General features: G+C 41.1%; 2 long non-coding RNA genes across 4 annotated transcripts in view; both read left to right on the top strand.

The window, feature by feature from the left end:
* LOC122238392 overlaps positions 1–27,963 on the top strand; it is a 60,349-nt gene that overhangs the window by 28,674 nt on the left and 3,712 nt on the right. The window lies entirely within an intron of this gene.
* On the top strand, positions 7,023–10,124 carry LOC122238391. 3 transcript variants are annotated; one of them, XR_006217305.1, is made up of 2 exons: positions 7,023–7,136; positions 9,543–10,124. It is a non-coding gene; the product is annotated as an uncharacterized LOC122238391 (long non-coding RNA). The 3 variants fall into 3 exon arrangements; XR_006217304.1 differs by having other exon boundaries at positions 9,375–10,124; XR_006217306.1 differs by lacking the exon at positions 7,023–7,136 and adding an exon at positions 9,164–9,378.

Below are 27,963 nucleotides of genomic sequence, written 5' to 3'. Positions count from 1 at the left end.
AGACAGTGAAGATCTGCATGTGTTCAGAGAATTTAAATTGGCAGTGGATAAGTGGAAGAGAAGTTTGTAAGCCAAGAGCCTGCAGTCAGAGCTTGAGGAACCCTGAAATTCAAATGTCTTGGTAGAAATAAGACAAACGAAAATTTGTGAGCAGACTCATGGCTAAAGTGACCTCTCTGCAAATGAACTCGGCATGCTTCTTTTAATTCCTGGCCAGTTAATCCATTCATGTAGTCTTTTTTACCCTTTGGTTGCAAGGAAGCTCACAGATGAGTATCATGGTTAAGTTCAATAGCTTTCCTTACCTTGGAATTTTTAGAGTGATTATGCCTCTCCCCTTCATTACTGGGTTGGGACTCTAAGCTTTTTCTAATGATTTACTCATCTGTTGCTTCTGACTCTTTGTTTTTTTCTAAGTCTTACAAATAACTGAGATAATAAAAGTGATTTTAGTCTCTATGAGCCTCTGATAGGAACTATATTCTTAGGAATCTGGTCTTCTCTGTTTTCTATCAAAATTACTTAGGGGAAAAATTTTAAACACAAGTTCATGAGCCCCATGTGTGAATTTATATATCCAGAATGTGTTTGCTGGGGCATCAGAAATCTCATTTTTTAAGAGCTTGCCAGATTTATTTAAACATGGCAGATTGAACACCTTCATTTATCTTCATTCCTTTCTGATATTCTACTAAATTCACAGAACTAATCCATACCCTGTCCCTGGCATGTGATTGGTGGAGACATCAAGAGATTCTCAAGATGATAACAAAGGGAAGTCCCAGGATAAACACCTGTGTGGCTGTCCTTAGGAGCATAACCCAGATTGGGACAGGAGAGAGAGGCTCCAAGAGGGAGGTCTCTGATATATAAATAAAAACAATATTTTTCCCGATGTGACTGACTAAATTACAAAGGCTTAAACTCCAATGGACAATTTAGACCTCAGGTATTTACAGGTAATAAACATGATAAGAATACCTAAAATTTATTAATCACTTACTATGCACCGGTTATTGTTCTAAGTGTTTTCCATGTATTAAATCACTGATTCCTTACTACAGTCTTATGTGATGAGTATTACTATTATCATCCCCATTTTAAAGATGAGGTTTGTGAGGCAGAGAGTGGTTTCACCCCTGCAAGTTTAGAGGTAATGCAGTCAGGAGCCCAAATCAAGTATCTGGCACCAGAGCTCATGAGAAGACAAAAATAGTCATACTGGCTGTGATGGTTCAAATAAAGCTTTAACCAAAAATCATGATATAGCCCCATGATGTAGAGTTGGCAGTGTTAGTATGTAGGGTGGGGAGGGCTGAGTGGGCGTGTGGATACTGGGGGCGGGGGTGTGAGGTGGAGGCGGGAGAGTTATACCCTCTCCTTTCCTGCCATAACAGAATGGATACAGATAATGTCTGAAATTGGAAAATTAAAATAGCAATATATGCACATTATTAAGAAACCTAGAAAGAGATGAAAATGGTTGGTTGCTTATGGGAAGCAGGAATCCAGAGAGTCGGGATGGGGCAAGGCGTTGTGGATTTTAATTATATGCCATGTAATCGTATTTGATTTTCTAACTCACAAGCATATTTTACTTTGATGAAGGTTAAAATTAAATTAGAAGAAGCTCAGATTATTCTGACACCCGACCAGATTGATCCACCACTGAGATGAGCTACATGGTAGTGGAAGGAGCAGGAGGGATGAAGGGTTCTCAAAATTGTTGACATCAGAGCTGTTTGAGGAATTTGTTAAAATTTGCATTACTGGGCCTCACTCCAGACTCACTGAATCAATATGTCTAAGTATGGGCCCAATATTTGCACTTTTAACAAGTACTCCCTTTGATGCTGATGCAGTTGACCTTTGCACAAAGTTTGAGAAACACTGAATATAGGAGGGCAGACCAGTTATCTATTCTACTTCTTGCAATCAAGGAGTGAAAAAATAAGCCATAGTGAGGGAGAGATGTATTTGAAAAACAAATACTGATTTTCACCAAAATAATGACAGTATTTGTCAAAAGGGTGTTGTAAACGCAAAGATCAACGTAAGAATGGTTACTTGATTAACAAGAAACAGGGGTGACAAGAAGTGATAATGCTGCATAATAGCTAACATTTACATAGCCCTCACTCTGTGCCAGACACTGTTCTAAGTTCTTGGACCTTAGAACAGCCCAAGAAGTGGACACCACTGTCTCCATTTCATAAATTGTGAAATTGATGCACAGATGCGATTAAGAATCAGGCTAAAAATCACCAGCTCGGAAGTGGCAGAACCAGGGTAGGAATCCAGGTAATCTAGCATCAGTTGCCATGCATTTAACCACTATCCTAAGCTCTTCTCAAAGTATAAAAGTTAACTGGGGATTCAATTACACCTGGCTTTGAATCCCAGCTCTGCAGTGAAGAAAATGACCTGCAGTGCATAGTAAGTGCTCATTAAAAGTAGCTATAATTAGGATAACTGTCTTTACCTGAGGTTGGGGAGGGAGGGCAGATAGAGAATGATGGGCACCCTGAGGCCCAATCAGGACAGGCAGGTTAAGATATTTTCCCAATTGAAAATAAGATAAAAACAGAGAGTAAGGCAAACCATAGAGACTCTTATATACAAAGAACAGAGTTGCTGGAGGGGCATTGGGTGGGGGGATGGGCAAAATGGGTGAAGGACATTAAGGAGGGCACTTGTTGTGATGAGCACTGGATGTTACATATAAGTGATGAATCACTCAATTCTCCTGAAACCATTACTACACTATCTGTTAACTAGCTTGGATTTAAATTAAAAAAAATTTTTTTTTAATTTCCCCAATTGAAAGAGCAGAGCTAGAATTCAGCAGGTTTGTGCTGGAGACAGAGAAGTAGACCGACCTGTGCTGTGCAGAGTATGCAGCTTAAGTCATGGAAGTTTTATCTTCTCTTAGGGAGATAATAAGAGTAAGGAGGAAAGAAGGACAGGCCAAAATCTCGGGACTGGTCTACATACAGACTGTGGGGAAAAGACCCAATAAAAACACAAAGAAGGTGCAGGAGCGGCACTAGGGGACTGAGCATCATAGAGGAGAGAGTCATGGAAGAAGTGGTGAAGGGGTCCACGGGAGGTCCCTGATTCTCTGGGAAAGAGGTATTTCTGCAGAAGTCAAGGTATTTCTGCAAAAATTTTAATGATAATTGGAGGTGAGGGAGTAGAAACCCAAGAAGGAAGGAAGAAAAAGAGTGACAGCTTAAATAGGGAAGGCCATCAAAAGCAGGTCCTTTAAGAAACAGGAGATCTGGGTAATAAGAGTGGAGGGAGCAGGGCAGTGAACAGGCAGGTGATAGAAGAACCACTGAAGGAAGTGGGAGCAGAATTGTATTAGTTTCCAGAAGGAAGAGGTTGGAAGGAGATAAATAAAAATACTGAGGGATTTGCCAACGTGGAAAGGAAGGAAGTTGATGCTTACAAGGAACCGTCTCCAAATTTATAGTAAAGGCCTGATGCAGTTGTGTGGACAGGGTGAGCCTCTGGGGCCTGAAGCAGGTAGGGTACTGCTGTAGGCAATGTAACAGGGAGTAGAGAAGGGCTGATTCAAAGATGGCTGACTTCAGAGAGGCCTCAGCCCAGGCCATTGTAGATACTCTGTTTCAGGCTGCACCAGTGAGTTTCTCCATGGGAGAGATCACAGGCTGCTCTTGAGAAAACACGCAGAATGCTGGATTTCCATTATATCTGGCAGCCTACACTCTGTCCATTCAGATGTTGATGGCATGACCTCTGGCTCTTCTAGACCTGAGCCCTGTTCATCCCCTCGCACAAAGTCTCAAGTACTCATGTGACCCCTGGAATGTGCCCTGTGGACTCATTTAGCATCATTCTTGGTCCACAGCTAAAACTGGTGCCCAGGTCCTGGCCTGATCCCGGGAGGTCTGGCTGCATCTTCATAGGACTGGGTTCTTCTTTGAGCATCTCTAGCTGCTTTACCTACCTGGGCTCCCAAGTTAATGTTTTAGGGGCTGAATAAATCCTCCAGCTTCAGAAGGTTTTACTCTCCATTGTAATAAGATGATATTTAGCAGTACCTGACATTATTGGACCAGAAATACAAAATCACGTAAGAGTTAAGCAGGATTGAGGATGGGGAAAGTGAGAACCGAAAAATGTGTGTGAGCTGCGAAAAATGTTGATTTTGAGCTGCTGCTTAGAACAGTAAATAATTGAAATATGTGAAGCCAGAATGCAGATTATAGTCTAAAAGGAGAAGAAACATCAGGATGAGATGAGTATTTTCAGTAAGAGTCAGGAAATGTGCCGGAAATAGCACAGAACTTGGAGTCTGTCAAACATGGGCTCAAATCCTAGCTGTGTGATCATGGATAATATACTTTACCTCTCTGAGCCTCGGTTTTCCAGTACAAATAAATTTGAGGGCTCTGAGTTAACCAAAGCTAATTAAGTTTCCTTTTTTGAAAAACAATGAAATTAATAAAGTCTGCCTTATATGGTTGTTATGAAAATGACAAGAGAGTGTATGTAAAACATCCAGTTTATGCCAGGTACACAGTGGGTGCTCAAAAATTGGAGGATGTAATTACTGCTAGGGAAAGATAAAAGAGTTTGATTAGAGGAGGGGATTCTGAATGTCTTCAATCTTAGTTAAAGTCCACTTGGACTTGATCATATATAACTTCAATCTGAACAGTTCTGTGCACTTCAAAGGCAAGGATAGTTGTGGCCAAATCTCATGTTCATGTGGCTCAGGAAGGAACAGGAGACTGCGGCTGTGCCAGACGCATATTAACCCACAGACCTTGAAACACAGGCCAGGGTGAAACTTGCCCTGCCCCTCTCAGAACCGCCTGCCCTCCTGTTTCCCTGTTTTTGCTACCGGGACCACCCCTGGAGTCATTCGTGGGAACCCCCTCATTCCCTCCACCCACCCCCGCTACCACTGCCACCAGTTGATTCTCTCTGTTAGATTCTTCTTATCTCCCTTACTGTCCATTCACTGCAGCCACTGCCCTGGCTCGGGTCTCCTCATCTTGGTCTCCTAACCACTCTCCTTTCTACGAACAGTCTTTCTCCTCTGTCAAGAGATAGACTGTGACATATTAAAATTTCTGAGAGTTGATCTGAACACAGATCAATTTGAATCAGGCATTGCACACCGGAAGTGGTTAGACGAGTTCCCCCACAGGAGCCAAAGGAGAATTTTATAGAGAAAAGGCAGAAGAAGGAAATTATGATCAGCTATAATTTAAAACCTGTTTGGCTCTTTGTGAGTGGTTGTCCTTAGCATTTTGATTTCATGACCTTGAGGCATTTACAGGCTTAGATCTTGGTTTGCTTGTGCAGACCAACCACCAAAGTGTTACGTTAAAACCCACCTCAGTCTGACAGTCTCCTTTAATTATTTTAACACCTCTAACATCCTTGTACATTGCTTGGTACATGGCAATTTTCCATGCAAGAACCTTTATAAAAAATAACCTTTTTTTTTATATATAAAAAAGAACCTTTATTTACTGTGATGCACAGAATGAAGTTAAAGCTGTAGCCTGACATTTAAGACTCTAAAAATCTTGGAGTGCCTCGGTGGCTCATCAGTAAGCGTCTGACTCTTGATTTCAGCTCAGGTCATGCTCTCACAGTTTCATGAGCCAGAGCCCCACGTGGGGCTCTGCACTGACAGTGTGGAGCCTGCTTGGGATTCTCTCTTTCTGTCCCTCCCTCACTTGCACTCTCCCTGTCTCTCTCAAAATAAATAAATAAACTCTAAAAAATTTTTTAAAGGCTCTCAAAATGTTTTTTACCCTGCTTCTTCCCAAAAGTCAAGGCTCAAAGGTCTCCAAACCCCGCTGTGTGTTCCTACCTTCCTGCCTTGCTGTCATGATTCCTGGGTATTCTTTTCCCACCCCAGCTCTGTTCACCTACACATTGCCTATCTCATAAGGCTGTACTGCTTTTCCTTCGCATCCCTGAAATGCTTCCATAGAACAGTAATTCCGACCCAGAGTGATTCCTTCCCTCCTTAAATCCTCTGCATGCACCTTCTACAACAAAATCTCCCCATTTTCTTGGAATGTCCATAGATGTTACACAAAAACATGTTTCATGTTGAAATAGATAGGAAACTCTGGGCTAACAAAAGATAGGCAGATTTTATTGTCTAGACTCCTTTAATATGCTCATATGCATGGTGAGTCTCCAAGGAAAGGACATAATATGTTTCCCCAACTTAATTGGCCTCAGGATGCTTTTCACAGAGCATCCCATAGCACTAGTATATCTGAGAAGAGTTTTCAGCGTCATTCATGTGACATTCAGCATGTGCCACTTTACATTTTTATCTTTACATTTAATTTTGCCTTCCCTAAAGCAGAAAGGAAACTCAAGGGCAAGAATAAAATCCTACTCATATACTCAGGAAATGCTCTATAAATGTGCTGATATAAAAAACAAAGCATAGTCTACCTATCAGCTGACCCTGAATTTAAGACCACCATGGATGGTTGTGCAGATTGAGAACATCACAACTTTAGGGGACAACATTCGCCTACATTGCAATGTGAGTAACAGTTCCCCAAACAGCGCCCCACTGGTGGGCGCCTGTCTCCCAGCCCCTGTGCCCAAGAGTCCTGTCATGTTTTCTTTACATCCACCACAACGTGGAGCGTAGCAGATCTTGGCGTACTCTGAAATATTCCATTCACACATTCACACTAACTATAGTTAATACCATATATTTTACTGAATATTTTATGGGAGAGATAGCAGAGGGAGTTTGCACCACACCTGCAGTAAACATTTTAAAAATCACCCAGTAGACATTTCTAATTTTCCAAAGATGCTATTTAGCTTTGCCTCGCCTATGGACATTTTCCCCCTTTGTCCTTACCCCTAGAGGCACACTGATTTTCCTCCTCATTTAATTTTGATTTCTCTCAACTGCCATAACAATGCATAGAAGAAGGAAGTAAATAGCCTCAAGCCACCACAGAAAGTCTTTATTACATCATAAAACCACTGGTGTTTGAGGGTCTTCAGGGATCAAGTGAGAATGTCAGCAAAACAAACTAAAGTGAATAACTATTTAATGACTCAATTATAAATATCTACACATATCAGTTGGCTCATCACAATGGGATAAGGTCTGTACCATATGATCTAAATGGTATCTGTGCTGAACTGGTAAATACTGTCGGGTCCTTAGCCCCGCCCTACCTTCAGCAGCTCATAAGATGCTACTAGTAGCTTATGTGGGCCCTGAGCACCCCCAGCGAAGAACTCAGGTTGTGGGGGCAGAACCCTGTAAATGGCAGCCTCGAAGGTTGTCCTTCGGTTTCGGTCTCGGGGCAGGTGTCATTTGTACTTAAAGTCAACTAGGGAATGGGAGGTGGGGTCTGCATGAGGCAGGATTAGCTGACATCCCAGCCCGTTGAGTCCAGAAAGCAGTCCTCTCCTACCTCTGGCTTCTTGTAACTGATACAAACAAAAGGCTAATGACCAGCGCGGGAGGGGGGGGGGGGTGCTGCTGGGGGGGGGGGGGGGCAAGGACCCAGGCTAAAGAGAGCCCTTTTCTTTTACTGAAACAGTATCTGAAGCCTAGCACAGTGGAGCCACCCTTTAGCTCTGGCCTACTGAGAGGCTGGGGTCTTTGGGCCATTATTTGAAGGAATTTTTAGTTGAACCCTAGAGCTTTTAAAAGAAGGGGAGGGCTGTAAGTTGATTTACACCTAACTACATTATGTTCAACATTTGTTTCTCTGATGAAGTCATTATGTTCAACATTTGTTTCTCTGATGAAGTTACTTAGTTGAACATAAAAGAGGCTGGTAAAACATACCATCTTGGTCTGGTTAAGCCCTAAGCTAGTCATTAGTACAGATCTGGAGAAATATTTTATTAGAACTTTTAGTTACCAAGAGGCCAACTCTAGCTCCTATGTATACTCTCTGATGATCTTCTCTTGCTCCTTTTATCTGTGTTCCCTTGCGTGGCAGGCAGCAGAGTCCTTGCAAGCCTGTCTAGAGAAGGAAGTAGAGATAGGGGCGCTTGGGTTGTTCAGTCGGTTAAGCGTCCACCTTTGGCTCAGGTCGTGATTTCGTGGTTTGTGAGTTTGAGCCCAGCATTGGGCTCTGTGCTGACCAACTAGAGCCTGCTTTGGATTCTGTGTCTTCCTGTCGTTCTGCCCTTACCCTGCTTGTGCACTCTCTCTCTCTCTCTCTCTCTCTCTATATATATATATATATCTCAAAAATAAATATTAAAAAAATTTAATAAAAAAAAGAAGGAAGCAGTGATAGAATGACAGAGCTCTCCGACTCCCTTACAAAGTGAGCCCATACAGATTGTTAACCTTAAAAACTAAAACTGCCAGTTATTTTACTGGCAAAAGATGGGTTTATTTGGGCATGGCAGAGAATTGCAATCCAGAACTAGGAAGCTATAGCAAAACCATAGGCAAATCCACAGAACAAAGCAGAGGGCGGCTCTTTCATAGAGCAAAGTGGGGTATTGGGAAGGCTGTTAGAAGTAAAAAGTCCACCGGATAAACTGAGAGTTTGCTGTATAGTGGCTTTTTATTGACTGAGCTGTGATGTCTCTCATTAGCTGGGCTATTGTCACTGGGGTAGGAGGAAAACCTTTCTTTGCTGGCTAGGGTAGTTAGTAAACACTCCCAAAGTCCCACTCTTCCTGTTGGATTTCCCTTTATTAATAGGGATTTTAACAAAATTTAAAGGGGAAACAAGATTTCCCTTTATTAATCTTCACAAGCTGCAGTGCAGTTTAAGACTCACTGACCGATAAGAACATGAGGAATCTCCTCGGTTCAGGAGAGCAAGACTCTCATGTGGCTTGTCCTGATTGGATAGGGGCCTGCGTCGAGGGCGGTGAAAGAATTCACCCAAGTCCGACCAAAGGAGATAGAAGTTTATTGAATACGCTACAAGGGAACAGCAGGCAGGACAGCAAAGGAGAGACTGTCTGCCACGAAGCAATGGTGAGGGGCTATAGTTACAGGGCAGAGTAAAAGAGTATAGAGACATATGGAATTTTACTTGTTTTGGTCATCTTAGGAACTGTGCCCAGTTGTAAGGATCCCATTGGTTGGCTAAGGCCTAGGGCATAATGAGCCTGTTTGTGTCAGTCAGCTGGCGGGGGGGGGGGGGCGGTGGTCGCTGTGAGCCCCTTTGCCTTGCTCAAGTTTCCATGGCTCAAGCCTGTTGCCTACAAGTGGCTTCTACATCTTGGTGTTCGAATGCAATTTACTGGCCCCTTTGGAATCCTGCAGCCCCTTCCAAACATGCTGGCTGTGTCCTTAGGATGTGCTCTTTAGTGCTCTGACTTCTATTCCCTGCTTCTCAAATCTCTGTTTTTCTCTACAGCTCTGTAAGTATCCAGCATCACGACTAAGACAGCCAAAGTGATAATGTTAGTTACAAATAGCATAAAATATGTTTTTTTTTAAATTTCTGATTATGTATTATGTATTATGTAAGTATTTCAAAAGGTGCCTATATTTTCATCACACTGATATTAATCAATCCATCCAGACTTTTCTGTTGTGGAAATTGTAATTAAGATATTAGCAACTGGACATGGAACAGAAGCTACAGATTCCTGGAGAGACACAGGACGGAGAAAGCACAGGGACTCTAGTAACTCTCACAGCTGAGGAAATAGATATCTCCTCTCCCCAAAGTGTGGTCTGCAGACCAGCAGCCTCAGCATCACCACAAACTTGTTGGAAATGCAGAAACTCAGGCCAAATCCCAGACTTAAATCAGAATCTGCAACCTGACCAGGTTCCCAGCTGATTTGCCTACTGACGTTTGGGAAGCGCTGCTCTCGATGACCTGGACCCTGCAGCTGTGTTGGATCCCAAAAAGCCTTGGTCCTCCTGACCTCCTGAGGCCTGATAGTATGCATCTTCCCATATTCCCATGAATCCTGGTCCAAGTTCAAGAAGTTAATAAATAGAAGAGCTGGGATTCAAACAGAGGTCTGACTCTTTGATCCATCTGGGTAAATATAATATTGTATTTCTAGTCCTTTTGCCCAGAAACACACTATATTTTCCCATTCATTTAAATCTTCTATTATAGCTCAATAAAGTTTTATTACTTTTTTTCATACGGATCTGTGATATTGTGATTTATAATAGGATATATTTGATCTTGGTTCACTATTCCTGGCACAGAGCTCCTAAAACCCTTGGAATTTCCTTAGTGATGAGAGTGCTAAAGCTGTCTTATGTTAGGTTAATAAGGTAACTTTCTGAATGCACCTGAGGTTGAGGGCTGGTTGCCAGGAGAACCAATCTTGTGATTATAGGGGTGGAACTTGCAGTCCCATTTCCTGCTGACCTCCAGGAGGGTAGAGGGGACTAGATGTTGAATAATATCCAGTTTCAAATGCTTCCTTTTTTCAACCATGCCTCTGTAATGAAACCTCTATAAAACCCCAAAAGGACAGGGTTCAGAGAACTCCAGATTGGAGCTTGGAGGTCCTGGGAGAGTGGTGTGTTTAGAAAGGGGATGGAAGCTTTGCTGTCTTTCCTCATACTTTGCCCTGGGCATCTCTTCCATATGGCTGTTCCTGAATTATATACCCTTTTATAAAAAAAAAAAAAACAGTAATCTAGTAAGTAAAATGTTTTTTTCGAGTTCTGTGAGCAGCTCTAGCAAATTAATTGAATCCAAGGTTGGGGTTGTTGGAACCTTCAATCTATGGCCAGTGGGTCAGAAGCCTGGGCTTTCAGTTGATATCTGAAGTTGTGGGGACAGTTTTGTGGGATTGAGCCCTAAATCTGTGAGATCTGACACTACCTCCAGGTAGATAGTGTCAGAATTGAGTTGAGTTGTAGTACACCCAGCTGGTGTCCGGAGAATTGCTTTTCATTTAAGGAGGGGGGAATCCCTGACACAATTTGGAAGTTGGATCCAGAACCCATTTTTAGGATCCTACATATTTTATTTATTTATTTATCTATTTATTTATTTATTTATTTATTTAATTTTAATATTTATTTTTGAGAGAGAGACAGAGTGTGAGTGGAGGAGGGGCAAAGAGAAAGGGAGACACAGATCTGAAACAGGCTCTAGGCTCTGAGCTGTCAGCACAGAGCCTGATGCGGAGCTCGAACTCACGAAACATGAGATACTGACCTGAATTAAAGACGGGTGCCCAACTGACTGAGCCACCCAGGCGCCCCATTAGGATCCTACATATTTTAATAGGAAATTTCCATTATCAATTTGTTTACAAAGCAGTTGTTCATGCTACTTTGAACTATTTTTCTTTGCATCATTTAAGATTCTACTTACAATATCTATTTTATGTTACCCTAAATAACTAATTTTATGTTAGTAACTAATACGTTAATAACTAATTTTATGTTACCCTAAATAACTAATTTTTTTTCTAGTTTTGCTTGACTATCAAGGTTGGCCTTTTAACAGTTAACAGTTAAAACCTAGAAAAACTTTCATAAAAACTATCAGAAAATGGATCTAAAGTGTCTGAGTTGAAAGCTCAGAAGATCCTTTCCAGTAGAAGGCTTAGGCAGATCAAGTTTTCTATTATAATTTTGCTAAGCACTTTTGGATATTATGTGCCCAAAGATCAGATGGCATCTACTAGCTTAAGATGGTTCTTAAGATTTGTTGCACATTAGAATTACCTAGAGAGCTTATCAAAATCCCTGTGCTGCACCCTTACCAATAAAATCAGTATGTCTGATAGGAAGGGGACATCTGTATATTTTAAAGATTCTTAGGTGATTCCAATGTGCAGCAAAGTATGGAAACCAATGTACTACATGGTACATTTCTGGACACAGGTATTGCCTACTTTTTAATACCTGTATTGATTAATGCCTATATTAATACCTCTCTTTGCTAACCAAAAGAAATCTGAAGGGAACTTTCACTTTGACAAAACAAAAAACAAAAAACAAAAAAAAGCAAAAATCGTATTCAGCATTTATTTTGCAATGAGCCCTTACAGAGGCAGGGTGCACCCTGACCAGTCTCAGGGAAGTGTTTTGACCAACACTTAGGTTTTCCAATTTCTTTCTTTGTGCTGTGAATTTCTTTAGAGGCTTTTTTCTTTTTATTTTAAATAGATCTATGATCTAGAATGACCATGAACTGTCATAAAGCAAAAGAATCATGCATATAATCACAAATACCCAGACCCAGTCTAAAATTGGGGTGCCTGGGTGGCTCAGTTGGTTAAGCATCCGACTTTGGCTCAGGTCATGATCTCACAGTTCATGAGTTCGAGCCCCACGTCAGGCTCTGTGCTGACAGCTCAGAGCCTGGAGCCTGCTTCAGGTTCTGTGTCTCCCTCTCTCTCTGCCCCTCCCCTGCTCATGCTCTGTCTCCCTCTCTCTCAAAAATAAACACACATTAAAAAAATAAAAATAAAAATAAAATAAAATAAAATAAGATTGGGTAGTCTGTCCGGAAAAAAAAAAAAAAAAAAAAAAAGAATATGTCCACTTGCTTGAGCTCCACACTCAGGCAATTAGTTCTCCTATTGAGACATAAGGCAGGAAGGGGAAAAAATATGCTGTCAAATGTACTGTGAATATATATGTCTGGGAGTGGGATTGGAAAATACCCCTGAATTAGGTTTGCCCCACCAAGCCAAATTAATTGTGACTGGCAGTAAAAAAAAAAAAAAGGGGGGGGGGTTCTGAAACCCCATTTACTGAAACTGGCAGTAAAAAAAAAAAGCATGCTTTTACTGATTTGAGTCACATTCTACTGAACACTTAGTATTTGGGGAATAATAGTTTTATTGATTCGCTTCTGTTTTATTCCATACAACCTATAAAGTGGATTATACAGATACTATGCCATAGAAGAAAATAATTTTGAGTGAAAGAATGAAGAGGGGCACCTGGGTGGCTCAGTTGGTTAAGCCCAATTTCAGCTCAGGTCATGATCTCACAGTATGTGAGAGCGAGCCTGATGTGTAGCTCTGTACTGATAGCACAGAGCCTGCTTGGGATTCTCTCTCTCCCTCTCTCTCTCTGCCCCTCCCTCACTTGTTCTCTCTAAATAAATAAACAAATAAATTTTAAAAACTAAAAAAAATTGTATGCACTGGGTTCTGTGTATCTGAGGTATGAAAGCCACTACTTACTAAGAGAGAGGGCTACTAATTGGACTCTGAGATTTATTGTATCAAAACAGTATATTCACAATTTCCTAAAATAAAGGTCTATTATTTCTATAACTGAAACTAGAGAAAAAAATGCCTCTTGCATTGACATAAAAAGGACCTTGTACAAAATTGAAAAAACATCCTCAATTTCTATATAGCCAAGAAGTTTGTAGGATTATGGATTTGTAGGATTTCAAGTCTTTGAAACATAAATTTAAAGGAACTGTATACAGAATACATGTTTATTTATCCACTGCAAATGGCTATCAGAGCTGCCAAAACACTGTCCCTCCTGACCCTGATTCCTTTGGGGCAGAATTTGGTGCATGTCAGTGAGGGGAGGTCTATTTACCTCTCATCCAGCCAGCCCATGGCCAAGGCATTGGGTGTAAGCACTACACACAACCTGTGTTACTTCTAACAAAACCCTCTGAAAGTCAATAAAAATGTAGAAAAGATTAGCAACAGAATACCTATCAGTTTCCTGACCACTCCTTGGTTAGAACCTTAGACTAAGAAACCCAGACTGGCAGTTTTTCAACACAGAAAATGTCTAATAAACTAGTAGAATTTTAATTTATAGGAGAGGAAAGGGTATGACTTTTTTAAAAAGCAGTCACCAAAGACCCTCGCTTAGTGTGCTAGCAGAATTCAGTATGGGCAAGGATTAGAGTCAGCCATCTTTGATCCGTTCTGCTGGTGGGGAATCTCCCCAAGATGCGTTCAGTTGGAGGTGAGATGTTGGTTTTAAATGAACAGTGTTTCCTAGATTTCATTAGCGTGTCACTTTTATTTTTGCAACCTTTATATACCATCTGTACTGTTATTATTTTTTTTATTTTTTTTTAACATTTATTTATTTTTGAGACAGAGAGAGACAGAGCATGAACAGGGGAGGGGCAGAGAGAGAGGGAGACACAGAATCTGAAACAGGCTCCAGGCTCTGAGCTGTCAGCACAGAGCCCGACGCGGGGCTCGAACTCACGGACCGTGAGATCATGACCTGAGCCGAAGTCGGACGCTTAACCGACCAAGCCACCCAGGCGCCCCATCTGTACTGTTATTAATATGGTTCTTGAAATTGACTTTAAGCTTTATTCATCCAGAGCAAAAATATTTGCGATATCACTCTTGTGAAGGATATTTTTTTCTAACACACATTTAAGTAAATACAAAGTATTTTAGAAAGTTCTCCATGCCCAAAGTTGTCTCTCACATCCCATGCTGTGGAAATCACCACTTACAGAATATGAAGGGACTTTGGATGCAGGGTAGCACAGTGGTTTGAAAGACCGAGTCTGGAAACAGGTGGGCAGGGTTCAAATCCAATCTCTGTTTCTTAGTAGCTTTGGAACATTGAGCAAGTGACTTAATTTTTTCATGTCCCAGTGTCCTTCTCCGCAAAATGGGATGATATCACTAGTACTTCTGACACAAAACTAGTATAAAAACTAAATAAGTTAACATATACAAAGTGCTTCTAAAAGGGCTTGGCACATAGTGAGTGCTATGTGCCTATGTATCATTATTATTAGAGCACAGTAAATAGCTTTTGCTCATTCAGACTGGTGACTCGGTAGAACTGGGAGAAAGTGAGCTTTTGGGGTAGCTCCAGGTACTGATTCTTTCTCGTGTCTCGCCCAATCCATCCCTCCCGTGACTTGTGCTAGTAGTTACCTTTTACATCAAATCTGATGGACAAATTCATGTCTTCACCTATGGATCCCTTACACCTAAATTTTCTGAGTTAATAAAATATAACGAAATTTGAAATAGTAATTTGGGAAGGCGATTGTTATTTAGTGATGAACAGCAGGTGTAAAGGAAATGGGGCGGGAGAGAGGCCAGAAGGAGAACAGAAAGAAAGGACAGAGGTGGGAAGGAAAAGCCAGCCTGAGAACTTCAGGAAAATCTAGTCAGTCAGTTTCAAAAAGTTGTGATGGGGTTAAGATAAAATGTGAAACCACTGAGTGGTAGGATAATGAGTGAATTTTATTTTCTTCTTTCTGCTTTTCTGTATTTACCAAGTCTTCTACAACGAATAAGTGTTGCTTTTATAATGAAGAAACAAATGGCAAGTGTTTTTTAAATTAATCCAATGTGTCATTAGAAAACTGCAGATTGTTTAGGGAGGCAGGAATTCAAATTAATAGTAACCTGAATATATGGTACATGAGAAACTATGAGAGGGTAAAATTTTATGTGTATTTACTGTAAAAGACCACCAAGAATTTCAAATGCAAAACTCAGTAGAAGCATTAGCATCAAAACAACTTTCTCACAGTTCTCCAGTTTCTGGGCTAACTTTGCTTGGTATGCAGTTTTTCATCACATGGGAAGAGTTAAAAGATTGGGAGGCTGGGGGCAGAGACCAAAAAAATCCTCAAAAGCCCACCTTCTAACAGCTCAGCATGGGCTCTGACCAGATGGAAGGGTGATCTTCCATGTACAGTGACCCAGGAGCCTGGGGCCAGTAGTATCTGCACGTGGGAATCTAGGTGCCATAGCACTGCACCCTGACTTTGAGAACTGGGTTCTCCTTGACTTAGAAATTTGTTATATCCTAAACTATGACATTTTTCTGAAACCCCAAACCTATATTTCCATAGAAGCTATGTTATGATTATTCAATAGGATTCCACGTTCCAGTTGGGTTTTCAAAGATATTTTGCATCATTTTTCTCATTTGGATCTGGTACACTTAATTTCTTTTCTCTTTGTCTCAACTTCAAAGTGAGAAGTATTGAAATCTACCAGCTTCTGAGGGGAGTATAGTAAAATCTCCCAGTATGACTTAAGAGTTTGCCAATCTCATCAGTTTTTCTTTATAAATCTATTTTATGTCTCTGTTGCTAGGTGCATATATGTTTGTTACAGTTTCCCTGGATCCTTTCCTTTCCTTTCCTTTCCTTTCCTTTCCTTTCCTTTCCTTTCCTTTCCTCTTTTCTTTTCTTGTCTTTTCTTTTCTTTTCTTTGTTTAAATAAGTTCTATGTGCAATGGGGAGCAGGAACTCTTGACCCTGAGATCAAGAGTAGCATGATCTTCGGACTGAGCCAGCCAGGTGCCCCCTATTGGATTATTTATGTTATGACCTAGCACATGTCTATTCCTTAGCCTCAGCGGTGACGTTTTACTTGGGAAGTGCCAGCCCAGGGCAGTGCAGGTGAAGAAGAACGAAAGTGCCATAAGAAAAAATGCAAGGCCTTATGAGGCAATGAGTTACCCTGCCAACCAGTACTTGCCAGATAGCTCAGAAAGCATAACACTTTCACCATTCAGTAGGACTTTCTCCACAAAGGTTACGAGAAAAGAAAGGACACGGTTTATCCATCTGGCTCCCTTCTCTCCCACTTACCTTTCATTGAACTTTATCCCACTGGGACCTGATCCCCCCATATTTCAGTGTTGTCATCTGGCCTTTCAGAAGCTCCCAGGAAGCCAGACCAATGTCCTGAAATGTGGCCTCCCGTCCAAATCTAGAGTAGAGTGGACTGTAGGTGGGTGAGGCACTTGAGAGACTCCGAGAAGGTAGACAAGATTTATGTCTGGGACATCTCTACTAACATACATTCTCATGTAATAATAATACCCTGAAGTCAATTCAATAAAAATGGACCCCCCCCCAAAAAAAACTGACAAACTCAAAATCAATTCAATAAACTTGTATTGAGTACTTAGCATGTGCAAGTTGCCATGCTAGGTACTCTGAGAGGAAAATGGCATGCAAGAACTGATTTGGGGCCTCATGGGAGACAAGCAAATCTCTGGAAGGAAGATTTCGGGTTCAGATTTGAATTTCTGCCCTGCCCCTTACTTCTTGGTGAATATGAATAAAATATTTAACTTTCTGAGGCTTGGTTTCCTGAGGATAATAATAGTTCTCTCTTTACAGGATTGGCATAAGACTGAAATGAAATAACAATTTTAAAGTAGCCAGTACATTTGATTACTGTTAAGTGTTATTTCCCTCTCATGAGCTTAACTCAAGGGGTCAATTCAGATAACTACAAAAACATCCATTATAAGCAAAGGATGAACAAAGGACCTTGAATCACAGAGAAAGGAAAGGAGACTTTAAGCCAAGAAAGCTCCGGGAAGGCTTCCAGGTCTGTAGTAAAAGAGAAAGAGAATCCCTTCCCCTTTCCTAGTACGTGGTCATCCCATGGCCAAGTTTCTACTTGGGCAAATCTGGTCTTTGGCACTCTACTTTCTTCTTGTACCTGTCTCCTGCCTCTTATTTCCTCTGTCCTTTGGATCCTTAGGTGGAGTGAAGCCCATCCACGTTGCCTGACTCAGAGGAGTGGGCAGTGTTGGCCAGCTCCCCCAACCCAGCTCCCCTCGCTTCTGGAGCTACTGCTATTTGTTCCAAAGCAAACAGATTATACTAACCCCCATCCAGTTACATGACTGGTTGTGGCCTCCACCCTCCTAACATTCGTAGTTCTTCCTCATTGAGGCTCATTTCACAAAGAGAAATCTAAGCAGCATCCCTGCCCCCTTGAGAGTATACCCATTGAGACAGCTCCTCCAAGCTTTGTTAATTTTTCAGGGTCTTCCTTTTACCACCCTTGGATGCCTAGGCTCTCAGAAAGCTGCCACATTCTCCATGACAGCTTTCCCGGAGGAGTTCTGGCCAGCTGAGAGTCCATGTTACCTCATCGGTAGTAGGTGTTTATAAGTCAAGGGCTGTTTGTTCCCAAACCATGGATGAGCTGGGTTTCCATACTGCTCCTCTACATTTTTCCATCATAAAATTTCCTCTCATAAAAATCCCCTCTAGCATTTTTCTTTTTTTTTTCTTTAGCATATATTCCATATATTAAATACAGAAACCACATGTCAATTTTTTTGGTTAAAGACAGATCTAAAGAGCAGCAAAGCTTTTAATTTCCTGCTTGAAAAATTGGATTATTCACATAAGAAACATGTGAAAACAAACTCCTTATTTGATCAGATAAAAGGGGTGAGGCTTATCTAGAATTATGACACACACTTCTCCTTCACTTAGTCATTCCTTCTATTTCTCCAGCCAGCCTGAGTATTTCTGTACAGTGAGTCCACTCTGATATGGCTCCTATCTTAATATTTATTCTTCTCACCTGATATTTCAAGACGTCTGCTAGCCGAGAGTGGGAAGGCAAGCTGAGCAAACTTTAGAGGGTACTTTGAATTTAATTTAGCAAGGTGTTCAGAAACGCTACAGCCAGTTGCTAAGTTATCTTCCCACCCTGCCTGGTGATGGCAGTGGATCTAAGTGAGCAGAGGCAATGGGCCATGGTGAGAGAGCACTGGATTGCCACTGGGGCAAGATATTTGCTGAACCACTTCTTAGCGGCATGACATGACGAAGTTATTCAATCTTGTGAGGCCTCCTTTTCTCACATTTAAGATGTCAGTGACAAGCCATACCCATGAAATCAATAATAATCAACAAGATCATCTGACTCCTACAGCATTTGGATACCCGTGTGCCAGATACTGTGCTAAGTGCTGGGGATATAGATTTGAGCAAGATAAAATTCCTGCTCTCAAACAGCGCAGAATCTAGTAGGAAAGTCAGACACGTAGATAGGTATATCGAGTGTTGTGGAAGTATGTTCCACAGTGGCTCACGAGATGGGAGATTATATCAGACATACGTAGGGAGCTTTTCAAATTACACACAGCCAGCCCCGGAGGAAAGGTGTTACACTATCAATACTCACTTCTTTAAAACTGCTTCTGCACATATTTAGCAATGGAAGGCAGGTAGTTTAAGTCAACTCCCCAACATTTTCTATATAACCATATAATTTCCCACCCCAGATCCCTAAAACCTCTTCTGTATACAATATCCTTGGGCAAAATAAGTCATTACCTAACCTTCAACTTCCACTTGTTCACTAATGACTCTGAAATCTGTATCTTTAGCCCAGACTGCTCTCCTCCGGAACAACTGACGGCTGGTGGGTATTTATCTTCTGGAGGATCCGTGGGGTTTTCATTTGCACTAAAAGAGACACTTAACTCAGGGCCCTTCTCCCTTCTTCTGGTGGACCTACTCCCCCTGTACCCCCACCTACTGAAGGGCACACGGTTCACCCAAGGTAACTACCTTCCAGTCATCCTAGACTCTTTCCATCTTTTGCATCATTTTTAGTCAGCCACCAAATCCTATAAATGCTGTCTCTGAGACACATGATCTATATCCCCAGCTCTGTATTCCCACTGCCCTGATCCTAGTTAAAATCTGCATTAACCTGTAATCATCTTTCTTCTGTACTATCACTATGACCTTCTTGTCTACTTCAAAATGCTACTGTCTATAAACTATAACGTTTCTTTCCCACAGGCAAATCTGGTGATGTCACCTCCAGCTAAAATTCATCCAGTGATTTTTTTCCTCTTTCCTCCTTCCCAAAACCCACAACTATGTCTTATTCCTTTTGCTGCTTGGTCAATTCTGGGACAGGGTGAGGGACTGATATATGCTGGGGAAGGAAGATGTATAAGGAAAGAATTGTAGAAGAGATCATCCTGCACTGAAGTAATTTATAGTCTGATTTGGAAGGCACTGGAAGAGTCAGATAGGTCATTTGGTGATCACTTACTGAATACCTGCGATGCACCAGGCGTTAAGGCAGATGACTAGCTGCGGTGATTAAAATGCATGGTTCCTGCACTGAAGCTGGGAGAATTGCACTATAATACGTTTTGTACCATTATATTTGTATAAAGTACTATCAGAGCACGGAGCTTGAGTTGTGACTTGAAGGTTGAGGAGGAAGCTACCAGGCTATGGTGGTCTGCATGGGGAGATAAGGGAGCCAGAGTTTACAGCATGAGGAAGCATGATGTTTGGGAAATAGAAAGTACTTTATTGCCACAGGAGGGTAGGGTGCTCAGGGAAGGGTGATTGAGGGGGCAGGAGAGCAAACGGTTAGTCTGAAGCATTTGTTCGTTTATTCACTCACTCATTCATGTGTTCATCAATAAATGTTTTTTTACCTAACATCCTCCCCAGAGTTTCCTATTAGCTCTGTCAGCCCCAGAGAACTATGCCTGTGTCCTGGCTTAAGTCAAGAACTTGAGGGGTGCCTGGATGCCTCAGTTGGTTGGGCGTCCGACTTCGGCTCAGGTCATGATCTCAGGGTCCGTGGGTTCGAGCTCCGCGTCAGGTTCTGTGCTGACAGCTTGGAGCCTGGAGCTTGCTTTGGATTCTGTGTCTCCGTCTCTCTTCCCTTCCCCTGCTTGCACTCTCTCTCTCTCTTTCTCAAAAATAAATAAATGTTAAAAAAAATTTTTGAAAAAATAAAGAAGAGTCACCCGTGAATAGATAAAAAAATTCTAAGTGAAATCACCATTGATCTATTTGCTTCCCTCTCCCCAACCTCCATTCTCAGTCGCCATAGCATGCCTTCAAACCCTTAAATATTTCTATCTACTATTCCATCCACAGATTAGAGATAGCATCCTTTAAATGAATTAGAATAAAGGAAATAAACCCACTTAAGGAGAAAGGGCTTCTGCACAGAAACCTCTTTGCTGCTATAAATATTCAGGACAGGAAGGCACACGGTTAAGTCAGTTCCCTGCCACCTTCAGTGTATAGTTTTTATGTTTGAAACTCTCAGTGTTCAATCATTACTCCTGTTCTGGCAGTCTTTCCTTTTGTGCATGTGAGCTCCCCCCTATTAAATAAGCCTCTCTTTTGGAAGAATGCTCATGGCAATGACTATAATTACACCCAAAGACTGAGCTGGAAAATGCAGTGATGTGACAGCTTTTGTGATAGGAAGGGTAGAGAAAGAGTGAAAGCTTATAATTTTCTTTGAGGTATCTTGAAGTCTGACAGTAGCCTTGCCCTTGTGATGTAAATGTGCAGTGACCCAGACACTCAGGAAAGACTAAGCCAGACAGACATGCCAAGTCCCTGCTACATGGTCTACCAGTCAACAAGCAAGGGAGACCCAGCACGGTGCTGAGTTCCCTTCTTTAGAGGGAATAGTCTAGAATAGTTGTTGCCCCATTTTGTAGTAATGTCAAAACTTTTCATTCCTCATACGAAATGAGAGGTTTTTTTATACATTATGTGCGAAAATACATAATACAAGGAACTACACACTTCTTATTACTTAGAGATAAATGTGTTTCATTCATCACAATAGCATGCATAGATACCTGAAAAACAGAACATCTGTGTTTTAAAAATATGATTTATTCCATCTACTCACCAAGCTTGGCTCCTTATGTATTTGAAGACACTTCCAGCAGCCCAGAAACCCATGATTTCCTCCTCTCCTGCACTGCCCCTACTTCAAGGTCTCAGACTTGGAATAGTGTCTTCCTTACATTCATTCATTTGTTTATTGGTTTAATTGTAGCTTTTCATTAAAAAAAAAAGCATAGGGGCCCCTTATATTTTGGCCATCATGCTAGGGATCATAGATACAAAGTCAAATGATATTCTGTACCTGCCCTTGAGAAACTTCAGTTCATTTGGGGAGGCAGGTATATAAATCTGTAACAGTACAATGGGCACAAAAGAGGATACTGTTGGTCACTTCTACTGAGGAAGAGTTACTATAAAAGCTTTCGTGTAGGAGGTATTATCCATCAGCAATTGCCACAATAATGCTTTGCAACAAACTGCTCAAAGACGTGATGACTGAATGCTTCTGAGGCTTATGGTCTGCAAGATGAGAGCCAATTCCCTGGGCTGTGCTTGACTCCAGGCTTTGGGCTGCACTCTCTAAGCTGCAGGTTGGGTTCAGATCTGCTCTCCATGGTTCTCATCCTCCTCCTCAGACCAGATGGTCTCATAGTGAGTCACTAAAAAGCAAGAGAGCTTGAGTGCAGAAATCATTTCATTCTCTGCTCTTGCCGCAGTCACCAAAATTCCATTGGCCAAAGCAAGTAATCTGGCCAAGCCCAAAGTCAAGGAGTAGGGAAGTATACTCAACCGTTCCATTACATGGATATGGATACTGCTACAGGGAAGTGAAGAGCTGGGACCAAAAAGCGAACTTACTGTAGGAGAGAGATCTTTGATCTACATTCTGAGAGAGGATTACCAGTTTTATCTGGTGGACCTAAATATCTGGAATAAGAATCAGGAGAAATAAAGGAACATTCGTGTGCAGTATTTGGCCCGAGAGAAATGTTCTGACACGTAGGAGTTGGGGCTTTTCTGGGGATCCATGTTCGATGTCCATCATGGAATATACTGGGGCCAGTAGTGAGTAGAGATGAGCCCAGCCTATGCCTGTCAGAGCTAAGTAGATCTAGAGGATATTCAATGAAAGACCCCATCCTGCTGATTCTAGGTCCAGATTGACCGTGAAAGGGCAGTGTCTCTGGTCTTTAACCCAGTGTCTCTGGTTTGATGACCTTGAAATCTAAAAGAAGGAAACCAGGACTCACAGTCTGTGCTGCCTTTTGCACCAACCCATTCTTTATGCTGTTGTCTTTCGAGTACTGAGTTTGTGGTTTGTGCTGGTTTCCTACTGCCGCTGTAAACAAATTATCACAAATGTAATGGCCTAAAAACAGCAGAAATTTATTATTTCACAGTTCTGAAATGGGTCTTGTGGGCTAAAGTCGGGCTGTTGGCATGGCTCCATTCCTCCTGGAAACTCTGGGAGAGAATCTGTTTCCTTGCCTTTGCCAGCTGCCAGAGGCCAACAGCATTCCTTTGCTCTGTATTTCCTTCCTCCATCTTCAAAGCCAGCAGTGGAGCATCTTCAAAACTACCTCTGAGCTTCTGCATCCCTCTTCCACCTTTAAAAGACCTTGTGATTATATTGGGCCCACCCTGTTAATCCAGGATGATTTCCTTATTTTAGGAGTAGCTAGTTAGCAAACTTAATCCCACCTACAACCTTAATTCCTCCTTGCCATGCAACCTAGGCATGTGGACATGTTTGAAAGGCCATTATTCTGCCTCCCACTTGTGTCAGGGAGTGGGGGTGACAAACAATGCATTGGCATTATGCTCGATGACATACCAGCACTTTCATTTTTTTCTGTGCTCACTTTTGAATCAGCAGAATAGTAAGCAGAGAACCATTTCATAAATTTTTTTTAATGTTTATTTATTTCTGAGACAGAAAGAGACAGAGCATGAATGGGGGAGGGGCAGAGAGAGAGAGGGAGACACAGAATCTGAAGCAGGCTCCAGGCTCTAAGCTGTCAGCACAGAGCTCGACACGGGGCTCGAACTCACAAACCGTGAGATCATGACCTGAGCCGAAGTCGGTTGCTCAACCAACTGAGCCACCCAGGCGCCCCTAGAACCATTTTATAAGTGAATAAATTGTAACTCAGACACATTAAGTGGCAATGTAGTATAGCAAAATAGTGACTTGCTGCTTGTTCGATTATCTCAGAGTACTCTGAATGTATCTAGGTTGGCCCTTGCCTCACTCTATTGCAGTTATTTGTCACATGTCCATCTCATCACTTCCAGGCAGGCATGGAGTCATTTTATGCTCTGTGCCTTAGCAGTTAAGGATCATGAAAGAAAAGAGCATTCATTAGACACTCATTGTGTCCATCATGTGCCAGGGACTCCTTATATGACTTGTAGTTTGTTTTTTCCCATACTTGAAGATGAGTAAACGTGGACTCAAGGTCATATGGCCCTCAGCACAGAGCAAGGCTGGAAATCATACTGAGATCTGCCTGACTCCAAAGCCAGCATTCTTTCCCTGCTTCTTATGGGCCAGGGATCCCTCAACTGAGTTTTGAAGAAGAAACAGTGTGGGCTATTGGATTTAAGTGTCTGAAATTGACACTTAGAGACACAAGGAGCAGTTATAATGCTGTACTTTTGTTTCTAAATGACTTTGACTTTTCTAATGAAGAAAATGTTCAAATGTCCAACCCTCATCTTGGTTTCAGCAACAATCAGTGTGTGGCGTTGGTCAATTCACTGCCTCTCTAAGCAAGTTTCTTTTATAATGAGGAGGGTGGAGTAGGTGACCTCTAAGTTTCCCACTGTGATTTGAGACTTGTTGATATCCACACAGGTTATTATAGGAAGAGATGAGACTGGAACACAGATTTTGTGTTCAGAGCAGGACAGCTTTTTTCATTCATTCATTTATTCATGAGTGTATGGACTATTCCAGTTTTAAGAGAGAACTTTGAAATGAAAAGTACACGATTAATTCATGTGTCCAAATCCACAAAATATACAACAGCAAGAGTGAACTATGGACTTTGGGTGATTATGATGTGTCAGTGTGGGTTTATCAGTTTTAACAAATGTACCTCTCTGGTGGGGGAGTTTTCTCTGTGTGGGGGTAGGGGGTACAAGGGAAAATCTCTGTACCATCCCTTCAATTTTGTTGTGAACTGAAACTGATTAAAGTTTTAATACGATAAAGTCTATTTCTCTAAAGCTACATATATTCTGGCCAAATAAACTGTGACACTTTAAAACTGTTTGTTTTTCAAACATGTACTGAATTTCTTTGAACTGTTTTCATTGCCTTTTTAAGTGAAAACTTATGAAATAATTCAAACATGTTTTAAAAGGAAATAACATGGCACCTATGTACCCAATACCCGAATTTAACAAATATTTACATTATATAGTATCTGTTTCAATTTTTTTAAAGAAATACAACATTACAGATAAAAATCAGGTTCCTTACCTCATATTCCTTCTCACACTTCCCAAAGGAAAATTACTACCCTGAAGCTGGTATGTAATCTCTCATTCCTTAATTGTAATAAATGCATTTATATCTATAACACTTTCATATGATGTTGTTTTGAGTATTTTTGAAACTTTCAAATGATGCCATGCAAGAAAGATTCCATCAACAATTTTTTTTCACTCAATCTTTTAGTTTCAAGATTCATCCATGTTAATATCTATAGAACTATTCATTTTTTCAATTTTTAATGTTTATTTATTTTTGAGAAAGAGAGAGAGAGAGAGAGAAAGAGAGAGACAGAGCATGGGCGGGGGAGGGGCAAAGAGAGAGGGAGACACAGAATCCAAAGCAGGCTCCAGGCTCCGAGCTGTCAGCACAGAGCCTGACACAGGGCTGGAACTCACAAACGGTAAGATCATGACCTAAGCCAAAGTTGGACACTTAACCAACTGAGCCACCCAGGTGCCCCTAGATCTATTCATTTTAATTGCTGTATTGTGTTTCACTGTTTGACTATAATGTTTATTTTCCACTATGGTAGTGAACTTAAACTTTTTTATATTTAAAACAGTACTGCAATGAACATCCTCTCGATGCATGTCCTTGTTCCTACGGGCTAGCATTAGCATTGTCTGGGCTCCTCAAAGTGTGGACTGAAGACTATTACCAGATAATGACTACAAAGTACCGAAATTGAGAATAAGCTTTCAGAAACTTGAAAAGCAAATTACCTGGGTACTTTGATGTCTGCTGAACTGACAAGAAAAAAAAAAAAGTATCATATGCAGGCTTGTATTTTGTATTTTTAAAAATTTTCTTTAATGTTTATTCATTTTTTGAGAGGGGGGCTGGATAGAGACAAAGTGTGAGCAGGGGAGGGGCAGAGAGAGAGGGAGACACAGAATCTGAAGCACGCTGCAGACTCTGAGCTGTCAGCATAGAGCCCGATGCGGGGCTCGAACTCACAAACCACGAGATCATGACCTGAGCCAAAGTCGAACGTTTAACCAACTGAGCCACCCAGGTGCTCCTATTTTGTCTATGTTTATGTTTTATTTGTTTTATGTTTTTACTGTATTTTACAAAAATATTGATCCTCAACATGTTGGAATGTTAACACTTGGTTTTTTATTCAGAGAATTTGAGGATCTCGAGACAGTTTCTACCTAGAAGTGGCATGTCTGGTTTGATGAACTGGTGCATTTTTAGCTCTATAAGGTGTTAACAAATTGCACTCCGGAACAGTCAAACCAATTTCCATTCTCTTCTGCGGTATATGAAGGTTCTCTTTTTTCCCAGTTGCGTTGTCAGACTTCAAAATCTTTGCCAACACGGTACCTGTGAAATGATATTTCATCTTAATTATAGCACTTATCTGATTAATAGTTAGGTTGGACATCTATATGTTTGTTAGGTTCCCATTTGTGTGACTCTGACAAGGTAGATTTTCTCAGTTTGCATTTGTGAAAATATGTCTGTAACAAGCTAGCTGTGGGAGGTAAAGTATTATAACAGGTATAACTGGTTTTGACTAAGAAAAGCCTAGAATAGCTAGTTTTGGCTTGATGAAGGACAGGAAAAGCTAGTTGTAGCAAATGAACGCATACACAGGTACTTCAGTGTCTTTCCTGGTATTTTAGACTTTGGACAATGATTCAGTCATCAGCACTAAGACATTTCAGTGGACTAATTATCACTGAGAATTCTGTACCTGTCATCCAGTTCTGATAGCCAGTGACTTTCTGGTCCTAATGAGGCTGAAAACACAGAGCAAGACTGAATTCACCTGTGAGCTTTGTTATTTTCTGGAGCTGTGATCTGACCTCTCACTCACTCTACCTTTGGTACGGGCGAAATAACTGGGGAGAAGGTATGGAGGTGGGCACACTTTATCAGGCATTCCCTTCCAATCACCCTGTACTCAGCCTGATTTTTTTTTTTTTAATGCAAACCAGAACCTATGCTTCCATACTTAAAACCTCTCGGTACCTTCCTACAGCATTATAAAATCTGAATTACTTGGCCTGGATCTTTCCTGTTTCTTCCATCTCTCTCACCTTCCCTTCCTCCTAGCCTGTGAGATGACATTTCTTGCAGAGCCCCAGTTTATGGCCAATTGTTTCACACTTTAGTCACTTGGCTTAAAGAATGCCTATTCCCAGAATACTTTCTTCCCCCAGTTGGCCTGGTGCACATTTCCTCCTCATTCATAACTCAACTATGAAGGCTCTCCCAGGGAGAATGGATTATTTTCATGTGTATGCTCTATTAAATTAAAGTGTTCACACATTCCCTCCTTTTTACAATAAACTTTTGCCCAAGGTGCATAGCTCAGTGAATTATTACAAAAAGAACAACTGGTGTAACCATCACCTGGCCAACAAATGGAAAGTTATGAGTCCCTCTCTCCACTAACTAGTACTTTATACAAATGAAAGCACATCACATGTACTTTCTCTGTCTGGTTTCTTTAGTTTACCGTTCATTGTATTTGTGAGATTTATCCCATGCTGTATAGAGCAGCTCATTTGTTTTCCTTGCTTTATAGTATTTAATTTATGTCAACATTGCATGTATTGATTTGTTTTTCAAATTGTTGGTGGATATTAGAGTTGTTCCTATTTTGAGACATTAAAAATAATGCTTCTGGGGCACCTGGGTGGCTCAGTCAGTAAAGCATCTGACTCATGATCTCAGGGTTGTGAGTTCAAGACCCACATTAGGCATGGAGTCTACTTTAAAAAAAATGTTTCTATGAACATGCATGCACATGTCTTTTGGTGCACATGTGTGTATATGTTTCTGGTGGACATATACCTAAAAATGAAATTGCTGGGTCATAAGGTATGTGATATGTTTAACAGATAATGACAGTTTTTCAAAGTAGTTGTGTGTATTTATACTCCCCCAACAATTTTGCTTGTAATCAGCTCTTTTATTTTAGCTATCATTTTGAGTATTGTTGTGGTTTTAATTTTAATTTCTCTAATGACTAATGAAGTTGAGCATTCATATATTTATTGGCCATTTAGATATCCTATTTTCTGAAGTGCCTGTTTACATCACCCCTTACACATGTACTTTTCCCCTCAAGGTTGTCTGTTCTGTTATTGTTTTTAGAGGTTCTTTATAACTTTAATAGAGTCCAGTTTA

Source organism: Panthera tigris, chromosome B2 (genome assembly GCF_018350195.1).
Source record: "Panthera tigris isolate Pti1 chromosome B2, P.tigris_Pti1_mat1.1, whole genome shotgun sequence".
NCBI lineage: Eukaryota > Metazoa > Chordata > Mammalia > Carnivora > Felidae > Panthera > Panthera tigris.
The sequence above is the reverse complement of the archived record's forward strand: the minus strand, read 5'-3'. Positions and strand labels throughout refer to the sequence as shown.